The following is a 15,210-nucleotide window of genomic DNA, read 5'->3' as shown; positions in this document are numbered from 1 at the left end:
GCTGCTCATCATGTAATTACAAGAAGGTCTAGGTTCAACCATATTGGTTGGGCTGCCTCATGTTACCCATTCATGGGTGCGATCCCACTTCTTCAAGACGCTGGAGTTTTTGCCTGCTGCGTCTCCGCCCTGGGCCGGTTCGCCCCTCCTTAGGCAACCTGGTGGGCACGGACTTCTCCAGGACCTCCATGTTGACGTCCTTCTTAGTGCGGACACCCAATCTACATGGGTAGACCTGAGACACTCATCCCAACCTCAGGCTGTCCACTAGACCAGGGGGCTTAATCGCTTCATCCTCGTTACGGTCGTTACAAGCTAACGAGTGGCGGGAAATTTCAAAAGGCGGGCGGGAAATTTGAAAAGGTGGGTACGTGATAAAACACGTGCACGGCGCTCTTCGCGCGATACGTGAAGGCTGTGGGACACGTCACGTGCAATGTGTCACGTGCCCACCTTTTTGAATTTCCCGCCACTCGTTAGCTTGTAACGACCGTAACGACGATGAAGCGATTAAGTCCCCAGGCCTCCAAGTAGCTGGATTACAGGAGCACGCCACAACTCCCGTCCCACTGCAAGCGACTTACTTGCACATCTGAAGAATGTGTTACTTTTTTTATGTTCATCAATAAAATTAAAATATTCGCTGCTCATCATGTAATTACAAAAAGGTTCTAGGTCCAGCCATATTGGTTGGGCTGCCTCATGTTGCCCATTCATGGGTGCGATCCCACTTCTTCAGGACGCGGGAGCTTTTGCCTGCTGCATCTCCGCCCTGGGCCGTTTCGACCCTCCTTAGACAACCTGGTGGGCCCGGACTTCTCCAGGACCTCCATGTTGACGTCCTTCTTAGTGCGGACACCCAATCTACATGGGTAGACCTGAGACACTCATCCCAACGTCAGGCTGTCCACTAGACCAGGCCTCCAAGTAGCTGGATTACAGGAGCACGCCACAACTCCCGGCCGACTGCAAGCGACTTACTTGCACATCTGAAGAATGTGTTACTTTTTTAATGTTCATCAATAAAATTAAAATATTCGCTGCTCATCATGTAATTACAAAAAGGTCTAAGTTCAGCCGTATTGGTTGGGCTGCCTCATGTTACCCATTCATGGGTGCGATCCCACTTCTTCAGGACGCTGGAGTTTTTGCCTGCTGCGTCTCCGCCCTGGGCCGGTTCGCCCCTCCTTAGGAAATCTGGTGGATCCGGACTCCCAATTTACATAAGCGCATTCGACATTCACTGCTCGATTCGGATTAGAAAAATCTGCGTATTTCACAAAGTGCGTCGTGCTTGCAAAAAGTCTATTCTTGCATCTGAGATGCATCCTTTGCAAATGTGAAATGGAAAGAACAACGACACAGAATGTAGCGCGGTAGACGAGCAAGAACTAAGGTGCGAACGAGGTTAGATTCAATATTGCAACCCGACTCTGCGGACGTGACTCGTTGTAGCCTCCTTCCCAAAACGAAGCCTATTCAAGATTGCACTGCACGCATGAATATGTACGAACGGATTCAGGAAACAATTTATACAGAGAGCACTGGCAGTGGATTGGGGACGCTTGATTGAGTATGGTGCTCTTCAGCTCATGCACACTACGTGTTTTAGGAAATTGACTGACGTGGGTGCTTACCTTTTTTCTCCTTCCGTTGTGTTAATCTTTTTACTTTTCGGGCTTATGCCTGGTCCGAAAACAGCAGCAGTTACAGAGAGCTACAGAGGGCTGTAAGCGAGAATTCCAGGAATTAATGCCATTCAATTATTTTCGCTCCATGACAAGAGTGTAGTAATAACTTAAGTCAGGACTCAGAGCCCTGTGCGCTCCCTATCATATAAAGAAAATGCACGTGGGTAAGACGACAGACACGCCAGCGTCTACAGTCATTCAGCTATACTCCTTATAAACAAGCTATATCACTCCCCTTTAACTTCTAAATCACCAGTTTGTATCTCCTGGCTATCCTCCCTGTTTCGACGTCTCTCAGTTCTTCTCTATAAGAAACGCTGCTATCGATCACTTTAGCTGTCGAATACGTATTCAAAAACATTCGCTGAAACTCCACCTTCTCGTTGGGTTTGATCTTATCAGATTTTATCTTTTTATCCCTCTCTCTCGCTCCCCTGACTGCCGGCAACATCACGCCCCTTGCAATATCGTCTGCGCCGCGCAGCGCTCACAGCACGAAAAAAAAAAAGTAATTGAAAACTGGAGTCCCATTAAACACAATATAGACGAGTCCCGGTGTTATTCTTTTATCATGAACCCCAATACAATGGTAATGCGCGCGTTCGCACAAATGCAAGATGTTGCTGCTGTTCTCGAACGAGTGTATGTGCTTTCCACAAGCTCAATTGAACAATGCGTGAAGATATTTGTGCTCTTCGGTTGTCTGGAACTATAGCGCTTTCATACTGCGTTGGACTTCCTTGTCATGTTTCCTTCGCGATATCTCGCGTCCAGTACAAAGATTGGAATAAGCAACGACAAAGATGGACTGAACGAAGCGCGCTGTCCAGGTCACAGTGCCAACCGCATGTCGGCTTTACCTCACGCTTCTGAGTATTCGGTGAAGCCTCCTTTACCAAACTGTCATAACAACAGACATCGGCTTCATCTCGCGCTTTGCAAGTGTTAGGTGAAGAAAAGTTTCAGCATGGCGAAGTCAACCGAAAGGGGTGCTCTAAGAACGTTAGCGGTTATGTGGGGTAGCTTTATATGTTATATATACTTTTCCTTTTTATATACACTATATATACTTATATATACCGGGAGGTACTAGAATTAGATTTGGTTACAGTTAGGGGTCCCCTAACTGTAACTAAATCTATTTCTAGTACCTCCCGGTTAATGCTTAATGTAATAAAAGTAGCAATAGTTTTTAATCCTTATACGAATTCCCAAGTCTCTTCATTAATTGTAGTCTTTGAGGTTAAAGAGGAGAGTTAAAGAGGTTAAAGAGGAAACTATCAGAAGGCTGCGAAGGAGAATAAAAGTAAAATAATAAGACGTGGACGACAGATTACAGGAAAGTTAACAAACTAGTTTATTTAGTGGGTAATCTAACACAAAGATTATACTATACTACGAAACGTTTAAAAGAACGATCGACGTTTCGACAGTGGCACTGTCTTCGTCACTACAAAAGGAATACAGGGGTTGCTGTTGCTTAAATAGGTTCGGCAAGTGACGCCACCGATTGTGATGTCACTTACCGAACCTATTTAAGCAATGTGCAAGTCTATATCTTGCAGGGAGAAACTGACCGGTCGCAGTTTCTGCTTCACAATATATATATATATATAAAGAGGGGGAAAAGCCATGAAAAAAATAAGTAAATGATGCTAGACATGTTTGAAATTCAAACTTACAGATTAAAATGGCTTCTATGGCTGCACGTAGAGAAACAGATACTCATTGAACGATGCGACAGCACCAGAGGACACGTGTTTCGCCGTGTTTGCGGCTCGTCGGCCCTGGGTAGCTGCGCATCGTTCGGGATTGGCAAACCAGGGGTCACTCAGCGAGCGATATACACCTGGGAGGGTGACTGAGCACTCCCCAATGCCACAGTGCAAGCCAGTGAGTATCTGAGCCAGTTCAATGAGTATCTGTTTCTCTACGTGCAGCCATAGAAGCCATTTTAATCTGTAAGTTTGAATTTCAAACATGTCTAGCATCATTTACTTATTTTTTTCATGGCTTTTCCCCCTCTTTATAATTCACTGGCTTGCACTGTGGCATTGGGGAGTGCTCAGTCACCCTCCCAGGTGTATATCGCTCGCTGAGTCACCCCTGGTTTGCCAATCCCGAACGATGCGCAGCTACCCAGGGCCGACGAGCCGCAAACACGGCGAAACACGTGTCCTCTGGTGCTGTCGCATCGTTCAATGAGTATCTATATATATATATATAAAAGTGAAATAATAAGACTTGGACTACAGATTACAGGAACGTTAACAAAAACTAATTTATTTAATGGGCAATTTAACACATATATTAAAAAAAGAATGGTCGACGTTTCGACAGTGGCACTGTCTTCGTCAGGACAAAAAAGTCCTGACGTCCCCTTTTGTCCTGACGAAGACAGTGCCACTGTCGAAACGTCGACCATTCTTTTTTTAATATATGTGTTAAATTGCCCATTAAATAAATTAGTTTTTGTTAACGTTCCTGTAATCTGTAGTCCAAGTCTTATTATTTCACTTTTATTCAACTTCGTAGCCGTCTGATATATTAACCTATTTGTTCTATATATATATATATATATATATATATATATATAGAAGTTCAAAAAAAGACGCGGAAACAGATTTTAGGGAAGTTACAAACACTAGTTTATTACATAGGGAGGGAGACGTTAAAAAGTAAAATGGGTAAAAATGGGTTAAAAAGTAAAAAAAAAATACACCTGGGAGGGTGACTGAGCACTCCTCAATGGCACAGTGCGAGCCAGTGAATTATAATGCAGGAAAAAAGCCATCAAAGGAACAAATAAATGATACTAGACGTGTTTGTAATTCAAACTTACAGATTAACATGGCTTCTATGGCTGCATGCAGAGAAACAGATACTCATGGAACGATGCGGCAGCACCAGGGGACACGTGTTTCGCCGTGTTTGCGGCTCGTCGGCCCTGGGTAGCTGCGCATCGTTCCGAATTGGCAAACCAGGGGTCACTCAGCGAGCGATATACACCTGGGAGGGTGACTGAGCACTCCTTAATGCCACAGTGCGAGCCAGTGAATTATAAAGAGGGATAAAAAGCCATTAAGGAAACAAGTAAATGACGCTAGACGTGTTTGATATTCAAACTTACAGATTAAGATGGCGTCTATGGCTGCACGCAGAGAAACAGATACTTATGGAACGATGCGGCAGCACCAGAGGACACGTGTTTCGCCGTGTGTATTGTCATCAAGCAGGAGAGCTACCTATGGAGGTAGTCCCCTTTGGGCAGACACTAACTTTACGTTACAGTCCTACAAGCTAGATAACAACACTCTCTAGGAGGGTTTACTTTTCGTACTGACCATACCAAGCGAACAATCCAAACACGGGAGAGCCGCTGCAGAGTGCAGTACGGTCCTAGCAAGCTGGCTAGAACACGATTTGCCACTCACCCTGAACGTGGCGGAAAAGACGAGTAGACGTCAGCCAGCGGCGAGAGCACTCCACAAGACCATACAGTGCTTGCTCACGGACAATGTGGCTACGAAGCCCTGTCCTACAAGCCTGAAATATATCTGCGTCTCCGAAGTCTGGACCACCGAAAGCCAGCCGGCAACGACGGATCCAAATTTGAAAGTTGATCTCGGTAATTAATAAAGCCAATTGTTTACGCTGAACGCGCGGAACAGGCAACGGTTCCAGGAACTGTACGGTGGCCCAGGCGACAGTCGACAGCTGAAATATCTGGGTTACTCTGCGCCACAGCAAAAGAGGAACACGACAACGCCGGAAACAGTGCTCTGCGGTTTCACACATCCCGCAAGACGGGCAACCGTCAGAGCGAGAGATGTGAAAACGGTGTAGTCGCTCGCGAAGAGGAAGAACGTCGTGGGCCAACTTCCACTGAAGACTGGCGCGGCGCGCATCTAGCCAGCCCGCAGTGATTCGACGCCAAGACAGCTTCGACGGCACCGAAGGAACTGGGGGACCAGACTCCAACTCCCAGATAGCTGTATAAAAATCGCTGACAGCCCATAACTGGAGCTCAGCGTCCGGAAGCTGGAGTCGCAAACGCCGTACAACATCAACACAAGCACTGTATTGATGAGGCAGGACTTCGGACCTAGGCCGAAACCTAGGGCTCTCAACGAACCACCTGGTAGCACATCCCAGAGAGTACTGCACTAATGCGCACGCTGGGTGTTCGGGAGTGTGCAATGCCTCGAAATAAACGCGCGACTGAAGTGCAAGGCACTTGTCGAACACCACCGGCAAGGCTAAGCCGCCCTGGTCACGTGTACAGTGCAAGCGGGATCTCGCGACCCACTCCACGGAACCGCCCCAGAGGAAACGGAACGCGTGCCTCGTGATGGCAGTACGGATTAGTGGTGGCGGCGTGGCAACGACTCCTAAAAACCACAAGCGACTGTAGTACCAGGCCAGTAGCAGATGAGCACGAAACGTGATGGGCAAATCAACAAACTTAAGCTGCCGCAGGACAGCTCTGCAACGATTAAACACTCGTGGCCAATTTACGGTAGATATTCCAGTGCAATCAAAAGTCACGCCAAGAATTTTGACTTCTGGCCTCACTGGAACACAGAAAGAAGCTCCGCAGGAAGGCTGGTGGTTCAAAAACAGTGCTGCACTTTTTCGCCGTGTTTGCGGCTCGTCGGCCCTGGGTAGCTGCGCCAGGGGAATGAACGTGCAGTATAATCGCTGCGCATCGTTCCGAATTGGCAAACCAGGGGTCACTCAGCGAGCGATATACACCTGGGAGGGTGATTGAGCACTCCTCAATGCCACAGTGCGAGTCAGTGAATTATAAAGAGGGGTAAAAAGCCATTAAGGAAACAAGTAAATGACGCTAGACGTGTTTGATATTCAAACTTACAGATTAAGATGGCGTCTATGACTGCACGCAGAGAAACAGATACTCATGGAACGATGCGGCAGCACCAGAGGACACGTGTTTCGCCGTGTTTGCGGCTCGTCGGCCCTGGGTAGCTGCGCATCGTTCCGAATTGGCAAACCAGGGGTCGCTCAGCGGGCGATACACACCTGGGAGGGTGACTGAGCACTCCTCAATGCCACAGTGCAAGCCAGCAAACACGGCGAAACACGTGTCCTCTGGTGCTGTCGCATCGTTCCATGAGTATCTATATATATATATATATATATATATATAGGTGAAAGAGAAAAACGAGACTTGGGCGGAAGTGTAGAGTGAATTAAGACATCAGAAATTTATTACAATTATTATTTATATATTTATTAGAGTTGTTTAATTATTTCCCCCTTAAAATTGTAATAAATTTCTGATATTTTCATTCACTCTAAATTTCCGGCCAGCTCTCATTTTTCTCTTTCACCTATAGTATTTCGTGGCCGTCTGAACCCCCTTTATTAACTGCTATATATATATATATATGTGTGTGTGTGTGTGTGTTCTATATGTCACGCAATAGATTTAGAAGAAAAGATGCTGTCATGCAAAGCGTATCAGCGTTGATATAAAATGGAAAGGAGAATGACCTATGGGAATAGATCTATTCTCCTCTCTTATTTTTCTGTTTGTTTGTTGTTGTTTTTTCTATCAACGCTGTCATTCTTTGCATGGCCACAACGTTTTTCCATCTATTGCATGACGCGATTATACACATTTATTTAAAAAATAATAATAAATGCGTAAATGCTTCGGAACCCTTGCCCAACCACTAACATTCTTACCCTACGAACCAGCTTTTTTCTTTTCTTTCTTTTTTTTTTTTGCAAAGGTGCGTTCGGTTACCTATAAGCTATAACCACACTCAAGGAAAACGCTATTTTTAGCATGATTTTAGTCACTGGCACAAAAGTCCCGCATATTTTAGCCTTTTCGCTGTTTTCGTTATATATACATGCAGAGAACAAAAAAAAAAGCAAGCAGAACTCTGGCCTGCTTGAAAGGCCACACTGTTCACCTCATCCATCATGAATTGTTTGTCATCTTTGCAGAAAGGCCGAGCACAGTGCATTCTTAATCAAGCACCAACATGTCACTTCCGCAGGAATATTTATCCCTTCATATGAATACGAGCAAGGATACGTTGCCCCAGAGCGGTCGTGCTTGCTACGTAAATTAATCATATACGCATCGTTTTGATTCCCCTTTTTGTTTTTTTCTTTCTCCTTCCTTTTCTTGTTCGTTTTCCCCTTCCCCGCCCCCTTTTTCTTTTTTTTTTTTCGGAATAGCAAGCCGGGTCTTTGCCTGGCTAACCTTTCCTTTCTTTTTTTTCTTAATAAACATATCCCCCCCATATACGCTATGCACAATAAAGCGTTCGTCAGTGTACGGTTCACCGATTTGTCGAGACATGAGTAACAGGCGTTAGCGACACGCTTGGCTTGAATCCTGAAATTCATCCTATTCCATTATGACATTTAACCGTGCGATGATCGGAGACACTGCAAGAATTTGACACGAGGGACAAAGTTTTGGAACATTAAAAAAATTATTCAGAAGGCAAGCTGCGCTACGAGAATAATGTCTTTGCAGTCAGTGCTATCTTTCTGTTCTTTTTTATCGATCTATCTATTGATATCTATCTATCTCCTGATAGATAGATAGCGATTAAGAGAAAAAAGTCGATGAAAAAAAAAGGAGCTTGGAACGCTCAGCAGCCATTAAAGGTGCTACCCGATCCATATTCAGAGATGCAAAACCGCAACCCACACCAGAACTAGAACGAAGTATACGAAAAATGTACTGTCAGATGGCCTACACAGTTTGTGCACAAAATCAGCGCGAGGGGGCAGCTCACTTTCATTGTTCACAATTTACTGGTTAGTCCGGACTGGTCCAAGATGGCGTAGTGTTGCGCAGTAATTGACGGGCCATCTGATGTTGGGAGAGGAATGGAATGTCATCAAGGTGAAAAAACGGGCGTGTTGGTGTTGATCTTGCATGACGAACTAGTACTGGGAACGGGACAGAGAGAGGAGACAACAGGACAGGTGCTAGCACCTGTCCTGTCGTCTCCTCACTCTGTCCCGTTCCCAGTGCTAGTCAGTGATTTCCCCAGAAATTCACTGCTGGGGGTGCCGACCTTTCGGGGGGGAATGCTTGGTGAAGTTACGGAAGTTTTCTTAGACACAGAAAGGAATTGTGGCACGATGGTGACATCTGCACAACTTTCCCGTTTTATTTGTACATGATATTACGTTAGAACACAATACATTAGAATACAGATTCATTATGAAGGACATTTTAACATAATGCATAATCGCATGACCGACAAAGGAAAAAGACTAGCACCCTGTCTCATGAAGCTCAATCAGTACCTAGCAACCAACGGAGGAAACCTTAGACGAAAAAAAGCAGAACAGCTCGCTTGACTGAGTTTGGCGCAAATGGTTCTTGATGATCCACATTGAGTGTGCACGCATTTTTTCTCGTATATGTGTGCAATATATGCATATAACAGTTACTTTCAAATGATTTTCGACAAATGCATGGTACGATCATCTGCATGACTGTGGTCATACAGCCCAAGCTTGACAGTACAGGATGTAATTCGCTGCGCCGGACTCACTACATGGTCGAGCTGGGTGGGGTCACCTGAGCAATTTCAGGGGGGGGTTGCAAAAATCCAGGGAGGGTGTACACCCCCCCCCCTGGGGGGGTGTAGGGAAATCCCTGGTGCTGGTTCGTCTTGCAAGGAGTGTCATCGTCATATAAGATGTGCCTCTGTAGCTAGGGAGTCCATTTTCTTTATTTTTTTTTTTTTTTTTTTGTGAGAAGCCGCGGTGGCCAGGTATCCACTGGAATACAACCCCGCGACGACCCTGAACAACAGCGTCATGGATACAAAAAGGGCGTCATACACCAGCGAAGCGCACGGCGAGTAGAGTCGAACCGAAACGTTTAGCGGTTCGGTTCGGGTTTAGGTTCGACGATAAGGGTTCAGTTTCAGTTCCGGTTCAGCTCCGGAAGGTAACTATAATGGTTCGAACCGGGTTCTTTTTTTTAAACGGTTCGGTTCGCGAACCGGTTAAGGGGCCACGGGTGGGAATGAAAGCACAAGAGGCAGGTGAAAGCACACTTCCGTTTGTGTGGTACAGTACTTGAAGTGGGCAGGAAGACGTCAACGGTCCTTCAAGATTTTGAAAGATTTTGCGTGATATGGAAAGACAAGATTAGTAGTGGTTACGACAGCAGCATAACCATTAATTACCGGTTTGGGTTGACTGCCCATGCACGTAGCTCATGTCGCGGTGGTTAACTTACCCACTGGGTTATTTGGAGAACCTCGGCAGGAATATAACAGTCAACCAAGCCTGCTACCTGGGCCTAAGTCATTTAGTCATTGATATTGATATGTGATTACCAGTCAGGAGACGCGAATACACGTTAATCAGCAAACGACTCTTAATGGTAGATGGGTAGAAATCCAGCGAACCGGTAGAGATGTAGGAAGGGAGTTGCCTCAGGACAGAAGCCGCCGATATTTCGAACAGAGACTGTTCTTCTTCTGGGCACCGTCCTCATCATTGGCATGGTATTTAAAGGGTTAGGTGTGACGTGTTTAAAGGTTCATGCGAATTGTGGGTCAACAGCCCGGAGGGAAGAAAGGGAGTTGCCTCAGGACAGAAGCCGCCGATATTTCGAACAGAGACTGTTCTTCTTCTGGGCACCGTCCTCATCATTGGCATGGTATTTAAAGGGTTAGGTGTGACGTGTTTAAAGGTTCATGCGAATTGTGGGTCAACAGCCCGGAGGGAAGAAAGGTCCGCACGGGTTTTTACGGCGGGAGCGAATGGCTGCTTTGTTAGAGTGTGGAGGGGATTATGTGAACGTAGTGATCCAGGCCACAGACCGGCCGCAGAAAAATGGAAGGTTCACGAACACGTGGACGAAACGGGACAACAGGCAAGAATTCGCAAGCACAGCGAAAGATACCACTAACCTCCTTATCTTTCGCTGTGCTTGCGAATTCTTGCCTGTTGTCCCGTTTCGTCCACGTGTTCGTGAACCTTCCATTTTTCTGCGGCCGGTCTGTGGCCTGGATCACTACGTTCACATAATCCCCTCCACACTCTAACAAAGCAGCCATTCGCTCCCGCCGTAAAAACCCGTGCGGACCTTTCTTCCCTCCGGGCTGTTGACCCACAATTCGCATGAACCTTTAAACACGTCACACCTAACCCTTTAAATACCATGCCAATGATGAGGACGGTGCCCAGAAGAAGAACAGTCTCTGTTCGAAATATCGGCGGCTTCTGTCCTGAGGCAACTCCCTTTCTTCCCTCCGGGCTGTTGACCCACAATTCGCATGAACCTTTAAACACGTCACACCTAACCCTTTAAATACCATGCCAATGATGAGGACGGTGCCCAGAAGAAGAACAGTCTCTGTTCGAAATATCGGCGGCTTCTGTCCTGAGGCAACTCCCTTTCTTCCCTCCGGGCTGTTGACCCACAATTCGCATGAACCTTTAAACACGTCACACCTAACCCTTTAAATACCATGCCAATGATGAGGACGGTGCCCAGAAGAAGAACAGTCTCTGTTCGAAATATCGGCGGCTTCTGTCCTGAGGCGACTCTTAATGGTAGTTGGATTGGAATGGTGCGATTCTGAGACCGCGGTCTTTATGTAAAAGGCCGTTCATCACTGACCGCCGCCGTCCTACCATGTCGCCGTTAGAGTGAAGTGTCTGTGAAACAAAGAGAGAGCAAGTGCAAGTGCAAACAGAGAGTTGGACTCATTTTCGACCAATTCACGATTTTTAAATACGGCCAGTGTGGTTGTTTTTACCTTTTTTATTTCAAATGCACAAAGAAAACCACGTTGGTATGTAAGTTCACACGCGCATGTTGGCAGTTTATTCTGCTGTATTTGAGCTCAGATATAGTTTGCTTTCGCAATGCACTGAGCAAAAAAGGACAGAAGAAGAAAGACCGAAAGTCGCACAGCCGACCATGCAGCCGACGACGTATCCATTCGTTTGTCCGCCTACTCGCATTTATATACAGCAGGGGATGGGCAGTATTTAAATACATTGTAATTAAAATAGTATTTAAAATATAAATACATGTATTTATGTTTTGTATTTATATGCAGACTTGAAAAAATGTATTTATAATTATATTTAAATACCATGTTTCAGTATTTATTTTTTTAAATGCCGTATAAACACTCCTAAATACGTAAGATACTGACTCATATCTTAAAGTTACCCTGTGCGACAAACAATTTTAGATGGCCAGTTTTTCACTGTTGTTGCGGACAACTACACGACTACCTTGTTGTACGAAGCATCACCGTCAAATTTAATACGAGCCTTTCTTCATCGGCATCTGTGGAGAGGTGTTCTCCTTTGCGAAACCGATTCTATGGCCGAACAGAAGATACCTAGAAGATGGATTCTTGGAGAAATATTAAAATCGCCATGATAAATAACCAATAATTGATCTTGTTCTTTGCTGATTTGTTATGATCATTATTATTTCTGTAATTCCAGATGACTTCCTCACAGTATTTATAGTAGTAGTTATGGCATTTAAATACTGTATTTATATTTTGTATTTAAATAATCATATCGAAGTGTATTTATGCAGAGCATTTCAATATCGCTTTCCACAAAGTATTTTGTATCTATATTCAAATATTCGAAAAATGCATTTATACTCATCCCTCAATTATACAGGATGTCCACGATAACGGTAAAAACGATTTCTAACACATAGCGATGTTAAAAAAGAACTCTTTCCTATGACGCTTATGTTACAGCCCGATCTTAGAATGCAGAACCTGTTTGTAACACAAACGTCATAGGAGAGTAGTCAGTTTTTCTTGGACAGCGCTATGTGTCAGCGATGATTTCTGCAGTTAGGGTGGACACTTTGTATAGCTCAGGTTGATTAGTATATTATTATAATATATGTGACTTCTTGAATGCTACCCAAAACTGTCGTTGATCCCTAGTTCTTATATATACTTCATGTGTATGTCTTTAGTAGACATTAGTAGTCATAACAGTTTTCAGTCATAACTCCCCATTCATCATCTTAAAATACAGTTGTTATTTCGCCACTCCAGAAAACCCAGAGCATTCCAGCAGGGCACGATTTTTTCCTCCCGGATCGCTCCTCAGGTGTATCCTACGCCCTCCTTTATGGGCCCTTGCCAAGCCCCAAGTATTGATCAGCGTCCCTGGCCTAGGCCGAAAGAGGGAGACGCCGTTAGCCGTTGCGCGTCAGCTCGTCCTCGAATACCTATCGACGCATCATCAAGCGATCTATACAGACGGATCCGTAACACTTGATGGGGCCACTGCAGCCATCTACGTTCCTCAAGGTAACATCGAGCAAGCTTTCAAGCTCTCCCATACCACCTCCTCCACCGAAGCCGAGCTCTTCGCAATCCACGCGGCCCTCCGGCACATCACGACATCGCCCCCAGGAACCTGGACGATCCTGTCGGACAGCAAGGCGGCACTCGAGACACTCGACTCATACTGCACCAAAACAACGGACGACCTACACACAATGGCAATGTCCCTAGCCAACACCGCCCTTGCTTCCGGGCACAATATATGTCTGCAGTGGATACCCAGCCACATTGGCCTCGGCGGGAACGATCGAGCAGATGCTGCGGCCAGGCGCGCACACGAACAACCCGACGCCGCGGCGCGCATACCGCTCACCCCTTCGGCTTGCCGCATCCAGATCCGCCGCTGGGCCGCCCAAGAGGCGCAGAGATTCATTCGAGAATCCGCCCGTTTCAACGACTTCCTTCGCTCCATCGACCCGGCGGTGGAGTTCTCCCCACCACGACGTCTCCAAAGACACAAGAGACACTCCTCCACCGACTGCGCCTCAACTTGGCATACACGCCACCGGTCCAGCGCATGACGGGGAGGCAGATCTCGGCCCTCTGCGATGCTTGCGAAGTGGTTGCGGACACATCGCACCTCCTGCTGACCTGCCCCAAGTACACCAACCATCGGGCTACCCTTTTCCGCTGCCTCGAACGTTTCGGGCACAACCAGCTCACGCTGGCCGCACTTCTTGGCCCTGTGCCTCAGCACCAACAGTGGGCCGTCACAACTGCTTTACTGCACTTTCTGAAGTGCACTGACCTGGCCTCTAAGCTCTGAGCTGCGCGCTCCAGGAGCCTCACCTTCGTTTTCTTTCTTCTTTTTTTTTTCTCTCTTTCTTCTTTCTTCGTTGCTATTTTTTTCCTTTTCCCTTCTTTCTTTTCGTTTTTGTTTTTCCTCCTTTTACGGAGACTCACCTTTTCCTATTCGCCCTTTCCTTTCTATTTATTCTTCGTTTTCTTTTGATTTTTTTTATCTAATAGCATGCCGACCTTGGTCTGGCAGACCTTTCCATTCAATAAATATATATCCCCCCCCCCCCCACACACGATTTTTTCGGCAGGCAAGCGGAAGGCTGCGAGACTAATAAAAGAAGAAAAAAAATATATAATTTTTTTTTTATGTTCATGCACAACATGCAAAGTTCCGGCCTTAGTTCCGTATGAACCGTAATTTGAACCGGTTTCCAGTATTTTTTTAACGATTCAGTTCCGGTTCAGCTCCAAGATGGCGTCGACTGTTTCGGTTCGGTTCAGTTCCGGTTCGGCCAAAAATAACGGTTAATAACAGTTTTCGGTTCAAGTTCGGGTTCGGTTCGACTCTCTGACGGCGAGTACGGGTCACGTCACCTGTACTAAGCCCAGAAAGAGCGGCCTCGCTGTCGCAGCAGAAAACCCATCGCTATGGAACTCTGCCATCATAGCCAAAACGCACTGTTCGATCACAGTTTCCTTCGAAAGAAAGTGTACATCGTACCTCAATTTCGGAATGGCGGTTGATGAAAAGGCACGAGCAATGGCGTTCGACGTCAGGCACTCCGACTTCCTAGATTTTCCTTTGGACTTCTTTTCGGAATGTTTTCTTTTTTCTAAAACTCGCTTTAACGAGGTTCATTGCGCAGTTCAAAAGAATAAGGTGTGTACATTTTGTGCATTTTAAACAGAACACATATTGGGCATGAACATTGTGCGGAGCACCTCTCATAATGCTACATAAAGCACAATACAAACTGCATCAAACACTGGTCAAGCGGGACAAGAAAGCGAAAAAGTCAAAAAGAAGATTAGGTTTCATTATTTCCAAGAACCTCCCATTAACGCGGAGGAGTCACTACCAAATACGTAGCAAACACAATACTGGCTATAGATACACAAGCTCGTCTCATCATTTTTCTTGTTGCAACGCTGCCTGTTGCTCTTACCACAACATCCGAGTCGGCGACTGCGTACGCGTATCTCGTTAAATGCATTGAGAAGTTGACGTCCATGTGTTAAGCATCGCTGGCTGGCAGCACAGGAGAAACACGAGGGTCGGGTAACGCTATCAGATGACAGAGGCTGACACGCCGTGACTCATTGCGTTCCATGAGTGGTTTTCCTTGTGCTGTTGAGATGGGCAATTCCGTCTCTTGACTCACGCAAAGGGGATTCTGCAGTCAACAAAGTATCTGGCT

This window comes from Ornithodoros turicata, chromosome 7 (assembly GCF_037126465.1).
Source record: "Ornithodoros turicata isolate Travis chromosome 7, ASM3712646v1, whole genome shotgun sequence".
In the NCBI taxonomy this organism is placed as follows: domain Eukaryota; kingdom Metazoa; phylum Arthropoda; class Arachnida; order Ixodida; family Argasidae; genus Ornithodoros; species Ornithodoros turicata.
This window is presented reverse-complemented; position numbering follows the sequence as displayed.